Source organism: Parasteatoda tepidariorum, chromosome 6, assembly GCF_043381705.1.
Source record: "Parasteatoda tepidariorum isolate YZ-2023 chromosome 6, CAS_Ptep_4.0, whole genome shotgun sequence".
In the NCBI taxonomy this organism is placed as follows: domain Eukaryota; kingdom Metazoa; phylum Arthropoda; class Arachnida; order Araneae; family Theridiidae; genus Parasteatoda; species Parasteatoda tepidariorum.
In genome coordinates, this window is record NC_092209.1 from 30,482,819 (window position 1) to 30,508,412 (window position 25,594).

The window sequence follows — 25,594 nt, forward strand, 5'->3', positions numbered from 1 at the left end:
ATGAGATGAACCTTGAAAAATGTGTTATGATTAATCTAATAACGTAAAGCCATTGGCAAAATCAAAAAAAGAAGAATGAAAACGATGGAAACTATTTATTTTTATTAATTGTGTCTGTATATGTCTTTCAGTTCTGTGCACGATTTCATAATGCTGGTTAGTGCTGAGGTAAGGATTGCTGAAATGCCTGAATCTTGACTCTAATTCCGATCTATAATCAAATAAAAATTTTCAAAGTCCAAAAAAGTATTAAGTGCTACGATTTGATCTTTTATCATACTTTTGTAACCTAACTTAATTAATATACTATTCATTTAACTGATAATTTACTTGCTATTCTAATGTTATAATACTAATAAGAAAACCTCTATCTTCAGTTTCTTTTTACTCTATCCATCTACTCTTTTAATAATCTGACCTCATATCGAAATTTGCTGTCAGTACCAAATTTTCAAAGCTTAAATTGCTATTAAAAGTAAATTGCAATTCTTTTAAACATGTATGAAAATGTAGGAAATGGATGAAATAAATGTATGAAACAAAATAATTTTGAAAAACAGCAACTTCTCCGTGGCTTTACACAAAAAAGTAAGGAATTAAATATATAGCGCTACCTATAAAAATCGAGTTAATACAGTCTAAGTTTAATTTTCCAGACATTTTCTTCGTTTTATATGAATTTTATTTTAAAAATCATTTTTAAGAATTTCTTTATTAACTTTTTAACGACAACAGATGAAGTGTTGGTGTTTTACTAACAACAATAATAACATAAATTTTTATTGTCATTGAAATCAGAGATCAGTGGATTTGAGAATGACATGTTTATTAAAAATTCCGAACTGTCATTAGTCATTTGCTGGCTACATAAAATGGCTCTCAATTTTATCATATTTTGGAATTTTAACTAGCTCCAAATATCAGTAGAAGGTTGCACCAAAAGTAGGAGTTTTGAGGAAACAAAACAACGATTTTCATTCTTTCTTTTTTATTTTCCTATATAAAAACAGAGGAAAGTTGCACCATTATTAGATACTAGTGGGCTGCGCCCCCTGCTCGCTAACGCTCGCCAAACCCCGAAAATTACTACGCAATCTTATACGGTTTGCTTCGCAAACCAAGCTCGCTTCGCTCGTTACTAACTTAGGTACATTGCAAATGCACAAAATTCTAAGAATTCAAAACAATCATTCAAATCCATATAACAACTTTTTTTTTTAAAAAAAATTACATCTTTTTAGTAAATACTAAGTTATTAAAATAAATTTGAACTCAAATAAATGACATGTAATTCGTTAAACATATTAGAAATGTGCTATAGTATAAAATCTTAAGATAAAATTTTTAAAACTGATATCTCTTTTAAAAGGTTAAAATTTTGGCTATAATTAAGTCTATTAAAAATTGAAATAAGTGAATTGCAATGGAAAAACCTGCATAAACAAATAAATTCTAGTAAAACAAATAAATTCGTGATATAAATCAAAAATCGTCAAATAAATTCGTAATATATAAATTCGTGAAAAAAAGCGCTTTCGACAAAATACTAAAATAGAGATCTATCGACAAAGACTACTCACTTCTGCCTAGCTTATGCTCTCTCTGGTTATTTCAGTTTCCGTTTTTAAAAGCGCTATATGTTGAGCCATCTCAGCTAGATTTGGCATGTGACATTTTTAGCGGCAATCATTGGTCGATTTTCTAGCGTTGCCATTCGGGGAGTTGTAATGAGGCTTTTTTTTGTCGCCGTGTAAGAGAAATATATTTATAGATTTTTATTGTAATTGAAATCAGAGATCAGCGGATTTGAGAATGACACGTTTATTACACTGTTAAAAATTCCGAGCTGTCATTAGTCATTTGCTGGCTACATAAAATGGCTCTCAATTTTATCATATTTTGGAATTTTAAACTAGCTCCAAATATCAGTAGAAGGTTGCGCCAAAAGTAAGGGTATGAAGAAACAAAACAACGATTTTCATTCTTTTTTATTTTCTTTTATAAAAGCAGAGGAAAGTTGCTCCCTTATTAGATATTTTTGAAGCTTCCGGTAATTTTTGATTTTAATTCCGGTAATTTAAGATATTTTTGAAGATTTTCCGGTAAAAAGCAAGCCAAGATTGCTATTTACTGGAAGTAGGTAAATTTATGACATACTTCTAACCATTTTATACCACCAACCAAATTTAGAAAGGCAACGCAAAAGAAATGAACTTTAATTAATGCAAATAAAACATTTACCTGCCACAATCAGTTGATACCTGAAACGGCATGCATTAGTCTGCCTAATACACCGAGACCGAGTTGTAAAGAAAACATGGCGTTGTAAACGAATATTGTTCAGTTTACTGTCGCCGTCAAAGTTTTATATCTTTTAACAAATTTTGGTGCAGTCAGTTGCACCAAGTTCTTCGATCATAATTTACAATTTATGGTGTAACTGAAATAAAATTATCTTTCAAACTTTGGGATAATGAGAAATTTTGCACCAAATACTGGTTAAAGATTTACCGAGTTTCTTTCCAGTCTTGTACATTACTCAGATAGAGATTACCACAGTTAAAACGTCCACTAGGAAAGAACTAATAGAAAAGAATACCCGAGTTAAGGATTTATTTTTATTTATAGCTTTTTTTGGGCTCAAACTCAACATCCAATCAAAGTATTCTGGTTGCATGCACTGGTAGAAGAAATCTGCTTTAAGTAAATGCGATTACAGTTTTTCTTCACCACAAATAAACCACAGATTTTTTTTAATCTGATTTCTTTAAACATTATACAAGAAATTCTTGCAACCCATTTTAAGATAAAATTTAAATAAAACGAATAAAATATTTGAAAAATTAACCCAGATTTCATCAAATCGATTTTTTTTCAAGTTGCACTCAATATTTTATTTCTTACTTTTACGCCTAAAACCATAAAAATTTTGTTTCATAAATTTTTTAAAACTGTTTTATTCTACAGTTTTCTTTTCATTTTTAATCATTATGCCTTCATTAAGCTTGTGATATCAGTGTTTCTCCATGTTTCTTATTCTGTATTTATTTAACTATCATCTTTATTTAGTTAAAATAGTTTTCAGAGTTGGATTTCTGAATTTGCAAGTGCTTCTCTTAAGCAGATACCCATCTTTAGCGGACACATTTCTTTTTCTCAAAGGCACCCGCTTTATCAAAGTTTCCCTGAATTAAAATTCTGTATAGGATTAAAATATGTCATGCATAAACCAGTTATTTCAGTTTGATTATTAAGAAACTGATGGAATACATGGAATAAGGATTTTGATGTGTTTATAATTAACACGGATCATTGAAGATACCTCTCAGTAACACAAAACATTTAATAGAACAAAAACGAATACAAATGTTTAAAAGTAAACATCATGAACATGACATTTCCATGCGAGTACGACCTAGGCTAATAATCTTATTCTTAGCGTCTTGAATGAAGGCAAAATCAAAAGTAATTTTAGTACTGATTTAAATTCTGTTAAGTAGACGGGAGAAAATAAAATACAAATAAGGGCTGTTCAAATAATAGACAATATTGTTTTTAGCAACTTTGGGTAACTCCCATGCTTTCAGCAGAAATAAGAAAATTACATTCTCTCTCACATGTTTACGTAAATAAGGGGCAGAAAATAGAGGCTGTACCATAATAGGTCAAAATAAATGAAACCAAATTCTGTTTTTTTTTATAAGGTCATCAGTAGAGAAGAGCAGTCTCAACAATTTCACAGAACTGAAAATTCAATATTTCAACCCTACGAAGTTGTTCAGGCACGAGGGCAAGAGCCCAGCTCAATATGAAGCAAGCTACAAGTACATGCTGTTTCTTACCAGGTCAAAATAAATAAAAACCAAATGCTGTTTTTATATTGAGCATTAATACAAAAATGTCTTAGAATAATAGGTTTAAAAATTTGAAAAAACTCAAAAATTCTCTACTGTACCCAAGCATGTTTGTTTACGTCATTAAGGTGAATCAATACGAAACGAAGTTTTTTTTAAATATTTATTAGAATGATTGTACAATGCACATACTGTAGGAAAAACTTTACTAAAGATTGATTTTGGTACGAAAGAGTGTTATACAATAAGGAAGGAAAATGGGGGCCGTGGCTCTAATCCAAGCTCCAGTTTTTATTTTGGAAAACGGTAAGTGCATTTTGGACAAGAAAATGCTTTCAGAGAATGGAATTTATATGATCTGAGGCTTCATCATATATCTTTGGTTCAGTTGTCTGGCTGTCTGAAAAGCAAAATAAAATTGTCAAAAATAATTGATAAATAAAATTGTCGAACGAAAATGTAAAATAAATAAATAAATAAATAAACAAATCTCAATATGTGTCTAGTTCATTCAATAATAATTTTTTTATAATATTCTAGAAGCGAGGCATATTTAAATAATGCCGAATATAATGCGAAATGATACTAACATTGAAAAAAAATCTTTTTTTTAAAGTCACATTTTGAAACGCAAATTTTAAATATTAACATGTGTAATGAGCAAACTTGTGGGGGGGGGGTAATGCTTGCCCCCTAGATACTCTTTATTGCGTAAGTAAATGGCAGGTAGTTTGTAAAGATGAGTTATGGAAAAGCTTGTGATACGACATTATCCGTCGTGCCGGTTAATGAGGGATGCTTTCAGGAATTAGGCAGAAGTTCATGTTCGAAAAGTATGCTACAGCCTCCAGTTGCACATGGTAAGCCTTCGGGTGAGCCTAGTGCTAATACCGCTGCTTTTAAGATTACTGCTAGTAAATCTGGATAGGAGAGGATCAAAAGCACGGTTTTTTTCCTGTTGCAGTCTCTGGCTTTGGCCAGAGACACTCTGGAGGCAGTATGATTTGCGCCACTGGACATCCAAAGCCAGAGAAGGAAACTTTAGAAAAAGTGAAAAGCCGATGATAGGAGTAGTAGAGTTAAATGGCTTTGCTTTAAGTTAAGTTGCTTTTAAGTTAAAATTCCATAACAAAGTATCAGCTTCTAACTTTGTCTTCGTTTCTGCCTATCTCCCTTATGAGGAGAAGGATCCACTGGCTGATGCTGCTAAAGCATTAATTGATTACTGCAGTTTTGTCTGCAGACTCATTTTCGGCTGCGATGCAAATGCTCACCACACAGTGTGGGGTAATAGTGATTGTAACTAGAGGGGGGATGTATTAATGGAATATATTTTATTTTATAACTTATTTGTCCTTATTAAAGGCACTGAACCAACCTTTGTTGCGTATAACAAAAGGAAAATCCTTAGCCTTACTTTAGTTAATTCTATTTCTGTAGAATACATTACTGATTGGAAGGTACCTGATGCAGTTTCTGTTTTAGATCACCAACTAATTACTTTTTCTATTAAAGGCCTCAATGGATTGAAGGTTACTAAGAGGAATCACAGAACAGCTGATTGGAGATCCTTCAGAAAAGAGTAGGGGAGGCAGTTGGGAAACCTCTCTGGTAAGTATAATAATGTAGATTATGTGGACAACATGCATTTGTCATCAAGATACACCGAGACCGAGTTGTAAATAAAACATGGCGTCGTAAACAAATAATATCGTTCAGTTATCAAATATCGTTCATATATCAGTTCAGTCGCCGTCAAAGTTTTATGTCTTTTAACAAATTTTGGTGCAGTCAGTTGCACCATATAAGTATTTCTCCATCCTACTTTACAATTTATGGTGTAGCTAAAATAAAATGATCTTTCATTTAACTAAACTTTGGGAAAATGAGATACTTGGCACCAAATACTGGTTAAAGATTTACAGAGTTTCTTTACAGTGTAGTACATTACAGATTAACACATTAGAGATTAACACAGTTAAAACGTTCACTAGGAAAGGATTAATAAAAAAGAACATCTGAGTTAAGGATTTATTTTTATTTATTGCCTTTTTTGGGCTTAAACTCAACGGCAAATCAAAGCATTCTTTTTGCATGCACTCGTAGAAGAAATCTGCTTTAAATAAATGCGATTACAGTTTTTCCTCAACACAAATAAATCACAGATTTTTTAATCTGATTTCTTTAAGCATTTCATAAGAAATTCTTGTAACGCATTTTAAGATAAAATTCAAATGAGACATACAAAATATCTGAAAAATGAAATCATATTTTATCAAATCGATTCTTACAAGTTACACTCAATATTTTATTTCTTACCTTTACGCGCAAAACTCTAGAAATGCTGTTTTGTAAAATCTTTTAAAACTGTTTTCTTTTAATTTTTAATCATTATGCTTTCATTACGTTTAATATCATTGTTACTCTCTGTTTCGTATTTTGTCTTTATTTAACTATCATCGTTATTTAGTTAAAGTAGTTTTCAGCGTTGGATTTCTGAATTTGCAAGTGCTTCTTTTAAGCGGATACCCTTCTTTAGGAGAAACATTTCTCTGTCTCAAAGGAGCCCCCTTTATCAAAGTTTTCCTGAATTAAAATTCTGTTCAAGATTAAAATATGTCATGCATAAACCAGTTGTTTCAGTTTGATTATTAAGAAACTGATGGAATACATGGAATAAGGATTTTGATGTGTTTATTATTAACATGGATCATTGAAGATACCTTTTAGTAACACAAAACATTTAATAAAACTAAAACGAATACAAAAGTTTAAAAGTAAACATCATGAACACGACATTTCTATGCGAGTGCAATCTAGGCATTCCTCTACCAATCTAAAAAGAAACTGAACAGTTTTCGTTCGTTTTACCCTAATCGGTGGGGAGTCTAATCGTTTTCCATGTCACAAGTTTGATTTTTCTCTTTTTATAGCTCCGATTTAAGGTTACTGTAAATTTAAATGTGGTAGTGTTGGAAATAAAAAAAATTGTTACCAGCCACTGGAAACCCTGTAAAATTGGTCGCAGGGTCCGGGTACACTGTACAGGTAGTTAAAATTATTTATTGGGCCCAGGAAATAGTCAGGTAACTCGGGTATTCTTGTAAAACCCGAGAGAGTATCCCATAATATACCCCTAATCAAAATGTAAAGAAAATGTCCTACAATATGTAAAGATTAAAATTCTTCCTTTTTTTTTAAAAAAAAGCATTGCATTAGGGTAAATTAATTGAATTTTTAAACGCATTTATGAGTTCATAGTGATGTTAATAAAAATAAATCATTCTTTCAAGCTAAATATTTCTACTCAAAACTCGCATTTTCTACCTCTATTTAAAGTTCGTATCATTGAAGGATATAAGACTCAAGATGAATAAGAATAAATAATTTGAAAAAAAATAAGAAAAAATGTAACTTTTCTCTTGTTTTTCACGAAAAAGAAAGGAATAAAATATTGAATCTTACTCATAAGAACCGAGTTGAGGTGATAATCTTAGTTAATTTTCCAGGTATTTATTTATTTTATATAAAGTTATCCTAAAAATTGTCGCAAGAATTCCGTATAAAATTTTTAACGAAAGCAGATGAAAAGTCGGTGATTTATTTGATATTGTTATTGTTATTCGGCAAATTACCGACTTTCAGCTTTTCAAACCCTGTCAATAAACATCTCATTTGTTTTCTTTAAAAGTTTTGCAGAAATTCTTGCAAAAATTTTCAGCAAAAACTATATATAAAATGAACATAATGTAAGGAGAATTAACTCAGACTATATCAATTCAATTTTTAGAAATTAATCTCAATATTTTATTGCTCATATTTACCGTGCAAAGAAAGTTGTTGCTTTTAAACTTTTTGAAGTAATTCTAATTCATACTTTTTCATCTTAAGATTTTCGTCAAGCCTTTGAAAAATTGCGCCTTATTTTTTCCAATAATTTCTAACCTTTCTAAATTTGGTGCTGAGAGTGAAACTACATACGATTCAGATTATTAACTAAAATATTTATTAAGATACGTTTCAGAACAGATGATAAAAGATGATATCCTAACAACTAATAGTTTCCTGACATTAGGTGGAAATTTTAATTGAGTATAGGTCGAAATCAGGTAAGGTGGTTTCGAACATTTCCGTTACAAATAATAAGCGTGAAATATTTCGATTAAAAAAAAACTATTTATTGCCCTTACAGATGACCTTATGTTATTTGATTAAGAATAGCACATTTTTAGAAGTTCATCTCATGAAAATAAAGATTAAATGTAATTTGTATCATTTTGCATGACGCTGTAGCTCGAGGCCACGTCATAATAGTCACAATTTACCACAATAAAGCAGTTTTCTACGGTACATATGCCTTTCGATGGACCTTCAAAAACCTATTACAACAGTGCAGTATTACGTATATTGGTATATTTGTAACCTATTAAAATCCCAAATAAGTATAATGATACCAAAAGTAGTAATTACTAAAATAAAAAATTGGTAACGTCAGTAATGTATGGCGATTTATTTACCTTTCCCCTTAACGAAAATCTTTTTTTATTGATTTTGCTTTTTAATACACAACTTATTTTTCTTTTATTTCAATTACTGTTGGGTTTAAATTATTTATCGCTATGGAAACACTTTTTAAAAACACAAGTATAAGCTTTAGAAATATTTATTCAGTGACATAGCACTGATTCGCATTGATTACTGAACTTGTAAAAAATAAATAAACAATAAAGAATATGCAATAAAATCTTTAACAGAACTATCTACAACTTTATTTACAGCAATGGATAATATTAAACCAATGCCACAAAAAAAGTCGAATTTTCAAGCGTTCCTTTCAAAGGGACTAATTAAAATGTTTATACTATTTTTATAACCGGGGGCTAAAATTGCTCCCTGATGTCGATGTCTTAATTCCAGAGTTTTAGCGCAAGTGGTTTAAGAGTTATATGAGATTCGAAAAAGCGTTCTGACACTGATACATTTTGAAAATGGGGATCGCCTTTAATTTTGGGGTCGGGGAGGTCTCTCTTTCGCGATGTGATGGGGGTGGGGGGGGTGGAATCTGATCCTAGTGAGAAGAATTTATAGTTTATACTTACAGGCGTATCCTAATACTGCGACAATGATCAAGAGCAATACTAAGTACTTCATTTTCTGCGAGTCTTCTGTAGATTTCTGATTGAAAAGAAATCTGATCATTCCTTCTTATCTATTTTGATGATAATGGAAGTTATTTTAAGAAGTCAATTTCAAAATTTCGAATTATCAGAGAGGCTATGATATATTTCGGAATCGTGACATTTATATTATGATTTTCAATTCTTTAATAATGAATGATTTCCTATTATATCTTACTATGTCAATGAAAAATTAATTTATCTTATCGAAATTGTTTACAGTACAAAATAGAATTCCAAACTGTTTTGAAAAGTTAACGTAGATTAAGCAGTCTTCGTGACTTCGAATTTTCATGTAATAAATTTGATATGAGAATAAACACATGAATCCTACGAAAGTTATCACGCAGAAGACCATCGTTGAAATTCTTCATTTTCTTTTGGAACTATGGTAAAACATGGCATTTGGAAAGTTTTAATGAATACTAACAGTGGCATGTAGAGGTGTGAGAATTCCTGGGGCAAATTCTTCGATTAGAAGTCCCTGATGAAAGGAATGAATAATAATGGAATCAGTAGTGGAGAAAATATCAATTTGATTACTGTGAAAACTGTATAGGTTGACCAAAACACAAACGTCTACGAAATATGGCGGATCATTAGTGAGGAAGGCAAGCTCAAAAGCAAAGTCAGTTTGATTGGATTCTGAAATTCTGAGATGTTTCTATTTATAAAAATATACAAATCTATTAGAATCTTTGCCAAGAATATTAGAGTACTAGTAAAAAATAACGCCCATAAAGGGTCCCAACTCGATATTCAAGCTAAGAAAAAATAGCAAAAAACTTACATCGAAGTTTTGACGAATCATGATGAATAAATACGTCCTTAAAAGCATCAAAATCTGTTTGATTAATTAAGAAAGCTAAGAGATGTATCTAATAGTTACCTTTTACCACTCCATACTTTCTATTTTATTCTGTTGAAAAAAAACAAATTTTATTTTGTTGAAAAAATCAACATCTAATTTAAGCATAATTTTTTTCTATATTTAGACATGTTTTTTCTACTACCTAAAACGAAGCACTAAGCCATGTCTTTCTAGGATGATATTTCTTGTATCATTATTATTTTATTCATTAATAAATTTAGGTTAGTTCTTTAAATTGATTTAAAATTTAAAATTGTGTCTGTAAATTTTCCGACTGGCCCACTTTCATGCTACTTATAATGAATGACTTTACTTAAATTCTAATCAAATTTAAGCCAATATATTTATATAATGCTGTTTTACAACGGGTTTCAATAACTGAGTAGCAACATCTTGTGACTCTGGATAACAAATTTTACCGTAATTCACAGCGTATTATCAATAGCGGATATAATCCGCAAATCCTGCTCTCAGCTCAGAAGGAGTAGAAATTTCAGAACAGTATTCCGCACCACCGTAAAATCTGCGGATTACATGTGAATTACAAAAATACATAAGCCCCTCTCACCGGCAGAATCTACGTCATATGTGAGCGAAACTACGTCATATGTGAGTCAAGAAGTATCGGTAGGGAAATGGGCGAATGCGATCATGTTCAAGGGTTATTCATACTAGATGCGAAAAAATCGAACCCAAAATTCTGAGACGAGAACTTCATTAGAGAGTTTTTCGTGAGGAAATATATTCTACCAATAAGGTTCTTGTTCGCCTCATCGAATTTGCGTGAGTGTGTTTTTGCTCATCTTGTGTGAATGATCACTTACACTTTTATGGCTGACGATAGGACATCCTATACGATAGGACATCCTAAGTCAATAGGACCCTAGCGATGTCTGCTGGGCGGGAAAATAATTTCTCTGGATTATCTGTTACACCATTTCGAAAGAATATCTCCGGATTATACTCAGGAACTAGAGACCTTGAGAAAAAAAAAAAAATACTGGTTCTTAAGAAATTACTTCGGTTATTTATTTTCGTCATCCGTATTAGTATAAAGGTGTATATTCGATACTCTGTATCCCCGGTCTTTGGATTGCATTTTCAGAATACTTGTTAAAAAAGAAGAGAACAATACACCCATTTGGAGTAACAAATATATATTTGATATTTAAAAGATATTATCTGACTGCGACAGACTAGAAAAACGTAATCGAATTCTAACGAATGTACTGACATTGAGAAAGTTGGAGATTAAAATAAATTGTAATTTTGTTGGATTACCGACTGAAATTTGAAGTTATTTATTAATAATCACTTTTCTCTTCGTCTCAGTTTGATGCGGCTAGCAAACAAGTTTCGAATCTAAGTATTTGATTCTGCCTATCTCAATAGTGATTCGTTAGAATTTGTTTACAATTTGTCCTTAAATTTTGACGAATAATTTACTGTACTAATGTATATTTCTGACTTCATTTTTATCAGGGATTTTAAAACTATATATTAAGAGTGGTAATTACAGAACATCCTGAATTATTCGTATTTGCAATTTGAGTTTTATCATCAAGCATTATGCAATTTGAGTTTTATCAATCACTGTTTGTTATTGGCAAATATACCTTGTCTACGAAGCAAAGTCTGTAATCAAGGTGGAATTAACGCAAAGTGTATCGGAAATGTGGTTATTATAGCTAAATAAATTACATGAAATATCCATTTTTATTTATTAGAATCGAAAATAATATACAAAATGCATACCTTTATTAATCGAGAGTATTTTGTAATTGAATATTTCACAAACTACAAAACCATTATGAGCCACATAAAGTATTCTATGGACATGGCATGACATCTCAGCAATAACAAGTTGGAGCACCCATTAAAAGAGCATTCTGGCAAAGGTGGGTCAGAAACTTCACCGCCTGAACTGAACTGAGCACCTGAAATGTATTCAGTAATAAAAGTGCATGATTTAAAAATGTAAACGCTAATATTTAAAATAAGGAATTTTTCTAAATTACTTAGGGTGCGTTCACAGGGAGCGATAGCATATATTTCCAAATGTATTCTACTGCATAAGCGCTCTCAGCTGAATTTTAGAAAGTCTATGAACCGCTTTTGTGAAGAGGGCCCCAATAAGCCAAGACCATAAAATCAGCTCTAACTGTAAACCTTGCACTCTTGCATCACCTGAATAATAAATAATTGAATTTTCACGAAATAAATTTGATGTCTTGGTGGTTCGAGGGCCCCAATATGGAGTTAAGAATCCCCTTAGGCAGATAATTTTACTTTGATGTTAATCTACTGATAAATTTAACTCCGAAATTTCCTTATTTATTCAGGAACTAATTAATATATTTTTTAAAAGATTTTGTTTCATTTTATTCCTTGAAATTTGTTTTATTGAACTTAGTTATTCGTTTTTAAATTTTAAGGGATGCTAGCAATTTTAAAACTTTTTAATTGTTTAAAGTTTTTCAAAGTTCACGTTACTAAATTTTATGTAAGGAAGGAAGAATTTTTTAGAATTTTTTGATAGTTAAAAATTCTTTAAGGTTGAAGTTTTAAAAATACTGACAACTATAAAGACTAAAATTCTATAACTAAGTTCAAAAGAACATAATTTAATACTAGATTGCCTAAGGAAATCATTTTGACTGCTTTTAATTTCAATTAGAAAAACATATATGACGCAAACTATAATGACGCAATTTCTTAGAATTTTGTGACTTTTTGTACAACATATAATTTTTTTTATTGTTAATATTTACTAATAACTTGTTAAATAACTGTAAATAATATAAAAAATGTTAAAAATTAATTTTAAACAAATTTATTTACGCATTCACAATCCTGTCATTTTGACTGCTTTTAGGCAATATAGGTATATACTAATTTTCCGTCTTTCTAGTGTTAAGGAATAAAATTAAAATTATTCTTAATTGATGAAAAGGAAAGTAAAATAATGTGCCTAAAAGGGACTCTTAATTCTTGATGTGGCCCATGAACCACCAAGATCTCCAAAGATGCCAACTGCATGGTATTCGACAAAATATTTTAAGAAACAGTAGAGACCTACAAACCAAAATTTGCAGATTTTCGATTTATTTTGCCCCCATTATACAAGGCTCAGCACGGCTTAACTGTCAGAAAGTGGTGAATCATGTAAGCCGTTGAATTATTAGATGTAGTATCTCTATATCTTATTAGATGTAGTATCACTGTCTGTAGCATCTCTAGTTCTCAAATTTATTTCGTGAAAGTCCCATCTGATTAAACAATCCAATTTATTTAATCAAAATACAATCTATTCATTTATATTCAAATAATAATTTTCCTCAGATCAACATAGTGGAATTAAAATCTTTTTTATGTCTGAAGAGTACCTTTATCTACTATACTCCGTTGCGACTTAAGATTTATATTACTAATTATACTATAGCACATTTCTAATAGGTTTAACGAATTACATGTCATTTATTTGAATTCAAATTTATTTTAATGACTTAGTATTTACTAATTAATAATTTATAATTAATTATTGCAATTTTTTAAAAAAAAAGGTTTTCATATGGATTTGAATGATAGTTTTGAATTCTTAGAATTTTGTGCATTTGCAATGTACCTAAGTTAGTAGCGAGCGAAGCAAACCATATAAAATTGCGTAGCAATTTTCGGGGGTTGGCGAGCGTTAGCGAGCAGGTGACGCAGCCCACTAGTTAGATATAATTTTTATTAATTGTTAAATGATTATTCAATAAGTTTTGTTTTCTTCATTTCACCTGATTGAAGAAAGCAAGCAAAAAGAAGCAACGTAGCTTCAAATGTTGGCGATGCTGATATTCTATCTCGCTGGGAGTTTGGCGTACACTTAAATGGGGACTCTCTCCATAGGGATAATGATTTTATCTTAACTTGGCAACAGAGTATATCCACTGAATCAGTTAAATCAGACTGTCATTAAAAATTTTATTTACACATTTACACTTTATATACACTTATTAATTTTATTTCAGCTCTGAAGTGCTGGACGGACTAAAATTTTTGCTCTCCACTATTTACACACAAAAAAAAAAAAAAAAAAAAAAAAAAAAAAAAAAAGAAATAAATCAATATTCAAAATGTTATCCGATGTAGTGCAAGAAACTTTTGGTAACTAAAACCATAAATGAATGTAGAAAAGGAAAAACCGAAATGCGATTATTGTTAAAAAAATCCCCCACTGATATTAGCTTTTTTTTAAAAAAAGTTTAAATGGTTACAATTTGATTCACATGACAGTAAAAGTTGAAAAAAAAGCACAAAATTAAAACATATGATTTTTAAAAAAACTTTTTCTTATCTACTGGCATTATTCGTTCATGCTTTAAGAGAAGCTCTAGGCTTTATTAGATGCATATTGCTACTATCAGCCCTCCCACTATTGCATTAATGTGAGCACAGTTATTAATTTGCTAAAAAAATGTTGTGCACTATAATTTTTGAAACTGAGCTAGGGTATCTGTGAAAATTGAGCTCCCATTGAGGTAATCCGGGTTCGAGTCATGGCACGAATCATTGGTGAGAGTACCCTTGCCTTCACGCTAATTGTAAGAGGTTTTTGTGGCTATGGAGTTAAACATTGGCAGGCGTAAACTCAAAAATTGGATAGGTTGTTCACTGACTGTCATAAACTAAAAAGAAATTAAATTCAAACTGCTTTATTAACTTTGAAAATTATCTTTGCTTTGCTCCGATACCTCATTTGAGTTTATAAGACATATTTGTTTTCAGATCGTAACTCTTCAACCGGGTTACGGATTCACAAAGTTGTGTACTGTTACTTCACTTCATTAAAATAAAAAGCATGGAAAAAATAGTTATAGTATGCAATGTACTTTTTAAATCAATACACTGTTATTGCAAATAATTTCCGGATGGGTACGATGTTTCATTCCAGAGATGCTAACTTGCTCCGGACAGTGGATATATATTTTCGCGTGGTAATCTTTTAATGTATGATTTTTGTTTTATTAAATTCGATTTAAATGCTAATTTCAGTTCGGTATTTAAATAGATGAGAAAAAGAAAATGCACAAAATATTTATTAATCATTTGGAAATGTAAGATTTCCGTTTCGAGTTTAAAAGATAAAAAGCCACCGAATATTTCTTTGCTTTTGGGCAATAGGAAAATGTTTTAGTATTTTTAAAAGAAAAAAGAAATAATTGAATTAATACAAAAAGAAAAGGATATTAAAATTTATATTAATAAATAATGCTTTTATTTTAACAGTACTGAGGAGTCGCTAGTTGAATAATCCAATTCCGACTCCAGAGAGCTTGTGACTCCGAATCTAACTCCATTTTCGTCTAATACTCAACTGAAATTTCTAAAAGTCTTATTAGGTATTAATATTATAAAGTAATTGTAAATTTTAAATTATGTATATCCTTTTCCCGTTTACAATTGAAATAAAAGGAGCATAGTGATGCATTTTATTTCAATAAAGTTTCTGTATAATTACATAACAGTTGACGAAGTAAATTTTAAAGAACTTGTTGCTGCAAAATATTGAAATTTTACAAAATAACTACATACCAATATCTTACACTTTTAAATACATAACTTGTTTATGACAAAAAAAATGTTTTGGGAGTATTCATTAATTAAGGAAATTATTACAAAGCCTACACTTAACTCATTCCCATCTTTTTTTCTTATTAACTTAGCGACCAATCTAAAATTTAGTTTCGGAATTTATAAATCAAAATGTAACTTTTTGGTAATTCATTTATTAATCTTGAGTGTTTATAATTCAAATGATTTTCTGTGTTATTTTTTAATAATTCGTTTAAAAATAGACTTGTTGAGGTCTAAATGTGATTTGTGTTCGAGCGCGACTTGGGGGTTTGTACTCGAGAGTCCGCTATGTTTGGCTCTCGCTTGTGCTTTGCGCGACGGGGCATCTCTCTTTTGCATATGAGCCCTACGGGCAATTCACTATTAAAAAATTACCTAAGGCACAAGGGTTTAAGTTTATATAGGAAAGCTTAAGCTTTCAATACTATTTAGCAAAATTTTTAGCAACTCCATAATTTTTTTTGAATTTTATTAAATGTGTTGGGATAATGCCTCATCTACGGGTCACTTTTTTTTTCTTTTTAAATGTGTTGAAATGAAAAATTTAATGATAACTTTATAATTACGAGACGCCCGGTGGCTGAGCGGTAGCGCTTCACGCTGTCGTGCCACAGGTCCCTGGTTCGATCCTCGGGCCGGGCAAGGTTGACTCAGCCTTTCATCCCTTCAGTGGGTCGATAAATGAGTACCAAGTATCCTTGGGAACTAAACACTGGGGGTTTCGCGTTCGGCTGACCACCTAACCGGAACATCTGCTCCTGCATCCCAGAGCCCAAAGGTCAAGAAAACTGAGATGGGCACAGTAGGCCTTAGCCCTCTATTGGCTGTCGCGCCACTTTCTTTAGTTTTAGTTTTATCATCTATTATATATAATTCTCTTACGTGGCTCCCAAATTTTGGCTGTATTTCTTTTCCGCCGATGGCAACGTTTGCTTTGTTTTGTTTACGTTTAGAAAACACCAAAGCATTCTGTCTTTTAATGATGTGTTTCAGATTTAATATGTATAATTCTCTTACGTGGCTCCCAAATTTTGGCTGAAGTACTTTGTACAACTAAATAAGATGATTTTCACAACACTTAAATATTTACTTTATTTTCTTCATTTATAGAGAAAACAGTCGGCAAAGAATTCTGTTAGGCTAAAAAACATTTCGCTAAAAAAATAATGAATTCTAAAAGAAATAAAAATAAACTACTTAAAAAATAAAAATGCTGCTGCCAGCCATAGAATTTTTTGAAAGTTAACTTAGCAACATAAATCAAAATGACATAGAAGCGCAACTAGATCAAAATTATGATACCTGAGCGCTTGACGTAACAAATCCTTCAATTCTATAAGTGTTGTATCGCCAAATGCCCAAATTAACAATTGTGTTTTTAAAGAAATTCTATAAAAAGTTTTAAATAAACAACCTACTTCTACAACTGCTTCTTGAAGAACTTGGCTCATTGATTAAAAATATTGTTTTAATTTTACAGTACTAACTTTACTTCTACTTTCATTATTGCTATGACCCTCTTTCATTACATTTTACAACTTCATGCTAAATTTGAGGACTTTAAGTTGTTTTGTGGTTGAATACTGACATTTAGAAATGTGTACATAAAAAAAATAATATTTAGAGGTTAAGAGTTGCCTCAGAAAAATTTGAATTGTTGACATTGAACTTAACAATGGAAACAATCGTTTTTGTGAAAAATTGAATTGTATTGTTGACATCAAAACTAAAAATATTGTGTTTCAACTTAACAATACTACCTTAATTTATACTTTAGAATTGCCTCGGAGAAATTTGAATTGTTAGCAATGACTTAAACAAAAAGTTTTATTTTAACTGACAAATACTATATTATAATTTTAACTTTTTCTATGACTATACTCATTTTCTTACTCTTTTCTTTGTTTTTTATACATTTTATTTTTTTGTGATAAAATAAAAAACTTATAGTTGTTCTGCTTCTGAACACTGATGAAAACACAAAATGATGGGCTTCATCAACAATCAAAAATATATACATTTATTTTACAAATTCCATATTATTAAGGTGGCGCCCTTCAGAGAATTAAAAATACAAAATTATCTTCATCAAAGCCGATGCTTTACATCCGGCGTTCAGTGGCAGACTACTATTTCATATTGTTTTACAACACATGGCTTTAGCCCTCTGGTGGGAAAGACTTTAAAACAAAACTTACAACAGTTACTTTTCTCAACAACTGAAATTTAGAATAGTGTGATTAAGAAAAATATGTGAACTGTTTGCAATTTCAAATTAATATTGAAATGTACAGGTTTAGAATTTTCTACAGTGAAAAGTTTTCAGAACTTTAGTATTCAAAAAAGTATACAAAAGCTAGACGTTAAGAACGTATCCAATGAGCGAGCAAAGCGAGCATTGGATTGCGAAGCAATCCGAAATGAACTGCAAAAGCAGTTCCGGGGCTTGGCGAGCACCAGCGAGCAGGGAGCGAAGTCTCCTAGTATATTATAAAACCATATTTAATTGTTAATTTTACCAAAGTGCTTTGAGTAAGAAAACTGATACGGCAGTTTTCTTACTTTATTAAAGACATATAAATCCTGTTAAAATATTAAAATATAGAATATTAAAATATAAAATACATAAAAACTTAATTTTTCTAAATGAAAGTTCAGATTAAAAAAAAAAGTTTCAAATTTTTGAAGAAATTAAAATTTGTCAAAAGTTGGGTTCAACAGCTTGAGGTCTCTAGTAAATTTCAAAGTAAATTTTACTTTTAGTCTTTCGTTGCATTTTGCGGTTGTAGATTATTTAGAGATTTGCTAACTTTCATTAGAATTTTACTAATTTTAATAGTTAAATTAGAGAAAATAATGTCCCATTGCTCGGACATTCTAAAAGGAAAAAGGGTACTTTATGAAGATGAAAAATCTATCAGAGAAATTAGTCGAGTATTGAATATGTGTTATACAGCTAGAAGATGGTGTTTTAGGTAAATAATCCTTATTACTTAAGTGTATAAAGTTGTAATCAGCATATGATTTTATTTTTTTAATCCGAATTTTTTATGTATTGTTCTAAAAAAATAGTTCTATTTGCCCTATTAACTTTTATTCAGCATCATTTATTTAATAATTTCTTGTTAAACTATGCTTGAGATTGAGATTTTTTTTTGTTAAAAAAAGGTTTATGGAACCTATTAATTTTGCCTAAAACTAATATGATTTTTAAGATCTTTGGTGGATTGTAAAATTTTACCTATAGTAAAGATTTGATCATTCCGTGCTAATAATTAACCGAATTTATGAATTTTATTTTTAGCTAGAGAAATAAACTCAATGAAAAGTACTTAATGCACAAGACAAAATATTTTATATACAACTCGCATTTTCTGCTTTTATTTATCCTTCCTTCAAAGTTCGCATCTTTGAAGGATATTAAACTCAAGTTCAATAAAAATAAATAATTAAAAAAAAACAAACTAGTAATTAAAAAATAAAAAATTAATTTTGAGGAGAAGCAGAATAAAAGAAGGGAATAAAATATTGAATAAAACTCATTAGAATCGAGTTAAGTTGATAATCTTAATTAAATTTTCAGGTTTTTTATTCATTTTATATAAAAGTTACCTTAAAAAATTGATACAAGAATTCCGTATAAAATTTTTAAAGAAAGCAGATGAAAAGTCGGTGATTTATTTGATATTATTATTGCTGCTCGGTAAACTGCCGATTTTCAGCATTTCATACTATGGCAATCATCCGGTCATTTGTTTTGTTTAAAAAATTTACATAAATTCTTTTAACACATTTCTGGAAAAACTATGTATAAAATGAACATAATATATGAAAAAATTATCGATATCATTATAAAAATTAACTGTATCAACTCAATTCTTATAAATTAACTCTTATCATCTTATTGCTCATTTCTTCGTGCAAGGAAAGTTTCGATTTTTAAACTTTCTAAAATTATTTTATTTCATACTTTTTCCTCTTAAGATTCGTCAAGCTTTTTTCTATAAATTCTAGCCTTTCTAAATTTGGTGCTGATAGTAAAGATAGATACGAGTTCAGATATATTTGCATTGTTAACTAAACTATTAATTAAGCTGCGTAACAAAACAGATCATATAAGATGATATCCTAACAACGAATACTTTTCTGACATTTGGTGGAAATTTTAATTCAGTAAAGGTCGAAAGCAGGTAAGGTGGCTTCGAACATTTCCGTCCCAAATAATAAACCTAAAATATTTCCTTTTTTTAAAAAAAATTATTAATAGCCCTTGCTGCTGGTTTTATCTTATTAGAATAAGAATAACACATTTTTAAAACTTCATCTCAAGAATATAAAGATTAAACGTAATTTGTATATTTTTCATGACGTTGTTGCTCGCTGTCAGCTCATGATAATCAAAATTTAACAAAATCAAATAATTTTCTGCAGGACTTATCTCTTTCGATTGACCTTGAAAAATCTATTACAACAGTTCAATCCTCTGAAATTAAATTTAGTTGGCGACTAATACATTAACAATCCTTTTTTTTCCTTCAACTTTTCCTTTGTGTTTGCACAATAGTACTGTCTGTCCTTGTCCCTACATGCTATTTCGAATCAATTATAACTCCAGAACCGTTGGTGCTGCGGTTCTGAAATTTGGGTATGTACTTCAAGTAGCAATTTCAGCCCCACTCCTAAAATTGTTTTAAAAAATTAATGAATTCGTACGGGAGAAATGTTTGAAAAATTACTTCACTAAGTCACTGATTTAGTATTTCTAAAGTAAGAAACGCCGTATTTATATAATTGAGTCCAGTGACAAATCGAGTTGCTATAGTGTGAGTTAATTTTGCAGATATTTTATTTGTTTTATATGTTTTTTTTATTAAAATGCATTGCAAGGATTTCTTATAAACTTTTCATAGAAAGCAGATAAAATGTCAGCGGTTTCGAATAACAAAAACAACTTCAAATAAACCACCAACTTTTCATCCGTTTTTTTAAAAACTTTTATAAGAAGTTCTTGCAACGCTTTTTAAGATAAAATTAACATAAAACAAACAAAATATCAGGAAAATTAACTCTCACTCTGACTCAACTTGATACTCATAAATTATACTAAATATTTCATTTCTTACTTTTAAGTGCAAAGCCATAAAAAAATTGTGGTTCTTTTAAATTTTTTTAAAAAGCTATTTTATTTTATATAGATATCTTTTGATTTTTAATCATCATGCTTTCATTAACTTTAAATATTAATGTAATTCCCTATTTCTTATTTTGTATTTATTTAACTATCATCTTGATTTAGTTAAAATAGTTTTGAGTATTTGATTTCAGGATTAACAAGGACTTCTCTTAAACGGACAGTTTTCATGATCATATTTCTTTTTCTCAATAGCGTCCGCTTTATCAAAGTTTCCCTGAAATAAAATTCTGTATAAAATTGAAACATGTCATGCATAAACCAGTTATTTCAGCTTGATTATTAAATAACTGATGAAATACATGGATATTCGAAATAATTGCGAAAATATTTTTTTTTGAACAGTCTTAAAATTACTATAAATTTAAATGTGACTGACAAGAGAAACTAGAGAAGTGTGACTCACCAATTTTAAGATAAACTAGTGGGATGTATGCCTTATGAGGAATAATGTTTGGGGTCAACATTCGTTTCGGCCCGTAGAAGGTCCTGTGACAGATAAAAAATAATTTAATACTATATAGAAAAATCGGTATTTTATTACTTCAATGCAGACTATTAGTTATTGTAATTATCTCATACTCCAATTAATTTTGTGGTACGTTCACGTACTATATAATACATATTTATTCACAAAACTGATTTCGAAAATTTTACATATCTGTAGTTTTTCAGAAAAACCTGTTAGGGTTAATTTAAAAAAAAAATTGACATCAAAATTTTTAATTTTTTTTTCAAAAAACTTTCCAAATTAATTGGAGTATGAAATTGCAAATCAATTAATTATTTTATAATTAATTAATAATTAATTAATAAATTATAGTTAATTATAAATTAATGGTTAATTAATAATTAATTACCTTTCTGATTAATTTATTAATTAGCAAATTAATTAATTAGCAAATTAATTACAAATTACATTATGAGACAATTACTATAACTAATAATCTGCATTGAAGTAATAAAATACCAATTTTTCTATATATTGAATTATTTTTTATCTCTCACAGGACCTTCTATGGGCCGAAACGAATGTTGCCACCTAAAATTATTCCTCATAAGGCATACATCCCACTAGTTTATTTCAAAATTGGTGAGTCACACTTCCCTAGTTTCCCTTGTGAGTTAAAGATTAATTGTTACCGGACTCTGGAAACCCTATAAAATTGCCTGGATTCGGTACCGGTAATTGAAATTATTTACTGCGTCCGGGCATTATCCGGGTAGGGCGAGTGTTGCGTGTTTGCCGGGTACCCAGTACATCCTTGATTAAAATTTGAAGAAATACTGAGTAAAACTTTAAATGTCCTATAGTAAGTAAAAAAAAGCTAAAAATTAGATTTAATTTTCAATCATTTTTTAAAGCATTAATAAAATTAAACAGTAAAATTTCATTACGGTTAATTAATGGAAGTTTTTTCATAAATAATTCTAAAAAAAAATCAACAACATTTCTATGAATTTGTACGAAAAAGAAAGGAACAAAGCGTGCGTAATTTATAAGAATCGAATTGAGTTGATAGAGTCTATAAATATATTACGCCTAAAGCAGTTATATAAATCTTCTTATGACGGTATCAAACATAAATCAATGTCACTTTTTAGAGATAAAAAAATGGGTCCATGCAACACCTCTAGAAAAGAGAATGCCTCAGGGATCAATTTACTAATACGACGTAACGAACATAAACTGTGCAGTGGAGGAAAAATAAAAAAAGATATCTCTACGTTAGGGTGTTGGGGTGGTTTGTTACTCCTCTGAACACATTAAATTAACATTTGGTCGTGTGTTTGTGTTGGCAACATGTATTTGCTTTTCAGACAACGTAAGTGACGTCATTATGGAATCTGTATATAAGATATGTATTGTTGAAAGCAGATGTCAGTTCACTAATTGGTTGTGTATGGAGATGATGTACCATTTTTTGAGCTGTATTAAGTAATTATTTTTCCCTCCAATGCTTAATCCAGGAGTTTGCTTGTCCTCTGAATTTAGTTCAAAATTAAAAGGTTACGTAGCTGAACTTAGGTAGTCGTAAACTTAAAATTGGATAGACTGTTCAACGACGGTGATAAAATAAAAAAAAAAGAATAAAAAAATTATGTATGTAAATTTTCAGAAAAACCAATTTTCATGTTACTTATGATTTAAAAAAATATTTTTAAAAGCGTTTTTCTTACATTGGTTCGTGATAGGTAAAAATCAGCACCTGAAGGACACTGAGTACCAAATTTTAGTTTGAGGAAAAAAAATACTATTTTCTGTTGTTGTTAGTTTCAAAACTTCAAATTCTGTTTGATTATAGACTGAAATTTGCAGGTATTTCAAATAATCACTTTTCTCTTTTTCTTAGTCTAATTCAGCAGAAAAACAGATTAATTTTCTCAAAGGCAATCCGAGAGCCAATTTTTTTTATATCTCTCATATAATAATTTGCAACACAAGTTGGATCAATTTATATTTGAACAGTATTTTAACAAGGATTTTAAATATATCAATGGATAATTGAAGGAAAGAAAAGTTTATCAAGAGTGGTGGTTACAGAACATCCTAGATTAATTGAATTATTGAATTACTGTTAATGCAAATTAATTTTGCGTTATTTTGAAGTCAAATATGTAATCTAAGAAGAATCCATGCAAAAGGATCAGAAGTATTGCTACTGTAACAAAATGAACTATCAATTTTTATTTATTTGAATCGAAAATAATATAGAAAAGGAATAAGATTGTGAATTGAGAGTTTTTTATATTGGAGCATTGCAAAGAGCCATTACGTGCCGCCTTTTTGAGTGCACAGTTAATATACTATAGGAATAACTCGTCATCTTTGTATAGATTACACTTAATCAAGCATTGAAGGAGGGACCTCCGCAAACACAAGATTCACATCCAAGTAAAGCTTCTATTCGGCAAGGTGGCTCACATTTTCCGACAAAATTGCAGTTTGGACGACGCATCTCGGCCTCTGGAATGAAATGAATAGCAATAAAAGAGCATTTAGAAAATGTTTTAGTTTTTTGTTGAATAACAATATAAACAAATAAATACAGAAATAATTAAGAAGCAATTTATATATATATATATATATATATATGTAGTGCTCCTTCTCTATTTTTTCTCGTAAACTCTTGAGCCGTGGCTGTTAATTTATCATTATATTGCATTTCGTAGAATTTGCAGTCATTTTTTTATTTTTAATATCCTTTCCTATAAGGATGACAACAAAACGAATTTTCTATACTTTTATTGAAGAAAAGAATAAGGAAATCTATTTACAAATAATATACAAACGGAGCAGAGGCTCCGAGACACATCTTTACCGTTTCATTTCCAAAATATAAGTGTACACTTTTTCGCGTAACATATGTTCATGTCATGTGATCTATAAAATCCAGATGTTAGAACCGGCGTCTGGAAGATCTTAAGACCTGATGGAGATGAACTAATATCTCAACATAGTCTTGATTTTAATGGGAATTTGGTTTCTTTAAGATATTTTACTGTGAGGTGTGAATTCATTTTATAAATAAAGATTTCATCGCTATTCAACGGAACTCACTATATACGCGAAGAGCTAAGTCAAGTATGTGAAAGAGAAATCTTAATGTTTCTCAGATCTGCTTATCTGCAGATAGATATAATTCTTTTTGAGTTTAGTCTCTAGAGATTCTTTTAATTTTATTAAGCTAGTATTTTAGATATTACACATATATATATATATATATATTATTTTAGTAGTTTGAAAATTGAATGAAAAATAACTACAGTTTATTAATTAAAGTGGACTGCATATTGATAGACATTATAATCTTATGTTTTTTTTAATTCACCAAGTCTTTTAATAAATTTATTTTGGGTACCAAATGAGGGGCATATAAAATTTGGTAAGGTTATTCAGCCGTCTCGTCTATGTTACTAAGGCTCTGGNATTTTAAATATATATATATATATATATATAAAGGAAAGGCAGAAGAGGAAATATTATACTCACTGGATGCGTCTATTACTAATTCAGCACTGGCTAATTGTACTACAACAGCAAGAAGGGCGAGCAGCAAGAATAAGTATTTCATTTTCTTGAGTCTTCAGATATTTTCTGATTGCAGAAGCAATTTAGTTGGCTCTATTTAGTGGCAATGATGATTTATATCAGCGATTTTAAGTATTATATTAAAACATAATTTTGAATAATGGTAAAATATAGTTCCATATCGGAATAATATGTTTAATAACCATAAATAAGCTGTATTCAATTTTTATAACCATCTGTGTGCACAATGAAATGTCAGCAGAAATGGAAGTAAAACTGAATTCAATTTTACGACTATTACAAAGCATGCATAATTATATTATCATTATTTGAAAATATTTATAGTTCACTAAAAATAGTAAAACAAAGTATGACTAATCTAATAAAACAAATTGTAACTGAAGAACTTATAACTTTTTCTATTTCGAAATACACCTCTTTTAATAAATTAAGTAAAATTGTACTAAATCCAAAAACGAAGATTCTATTTATCTCCGCTCTTCTAACGTTTAGTAATTTTTTGTCAAAAGAATTGACAGAGAAATAGAAAATTAACAAAAAAAATAGAGATTCCTTGGCAAAATTTCTATTATTCTTATCAAAAGTTGGACAAAGTAACCTTTTTAGAATCATGCATTGACGTCACAACACACACATTCACACAATTCTTGTTAAAATAAATCTTAGTCAATGGTATATATATAGGGCAATTTTTTAAAAATATTTTTTTTGTACCCTTATGAAAATATTCAGCTTTTAAGTATTAAATTATTTTATCGGAAGATGCTTTGAATGATTTCTTATTGTTCATTTTCACTAACTTATAAGTTTTAGTTTGCGAGTTGT

General features: G+C 29.8%; 2 long non-coding RNA genes across 2 annotated transcripts; both read right to left on the reverse strand.

The window, feature by feature from the left end:
* Positions 1-4,167: 4,167 nt before the first annotated feature.
* LOC122271826 (uncharacterized) lies at positions 4,168-9,587 on the reverse strand. Its single transcript, XR_006226617.2, has 2 exons — positions 8,954-9,587; positions 4,168-4,254 (listed from the first exon to the last, which is right to left on the reverse strand). It is a non-coding gene; the product is annotated as an uncharacterized lncRNA (long non-coding RNA).
* A 13,789-nt stretch (positions 9,588-23,376) lies between these two features.
* On the reverse strand, positions 23,377-25,000 carry LOC122271825 (uncharacterized). Its single transcript, XR_006226616.2, has 2 exons — positions 24,710-25,000; positions 23,377-23,683 (listed from the first exon to the last, which is right to left on the reverse strand). It is a non-coding gene; the product is annotated as an uncharacterized lncRNA (long non-coding RNA).
* Positions 25,001-25,594: the final 594 nt, after the last annotated feature.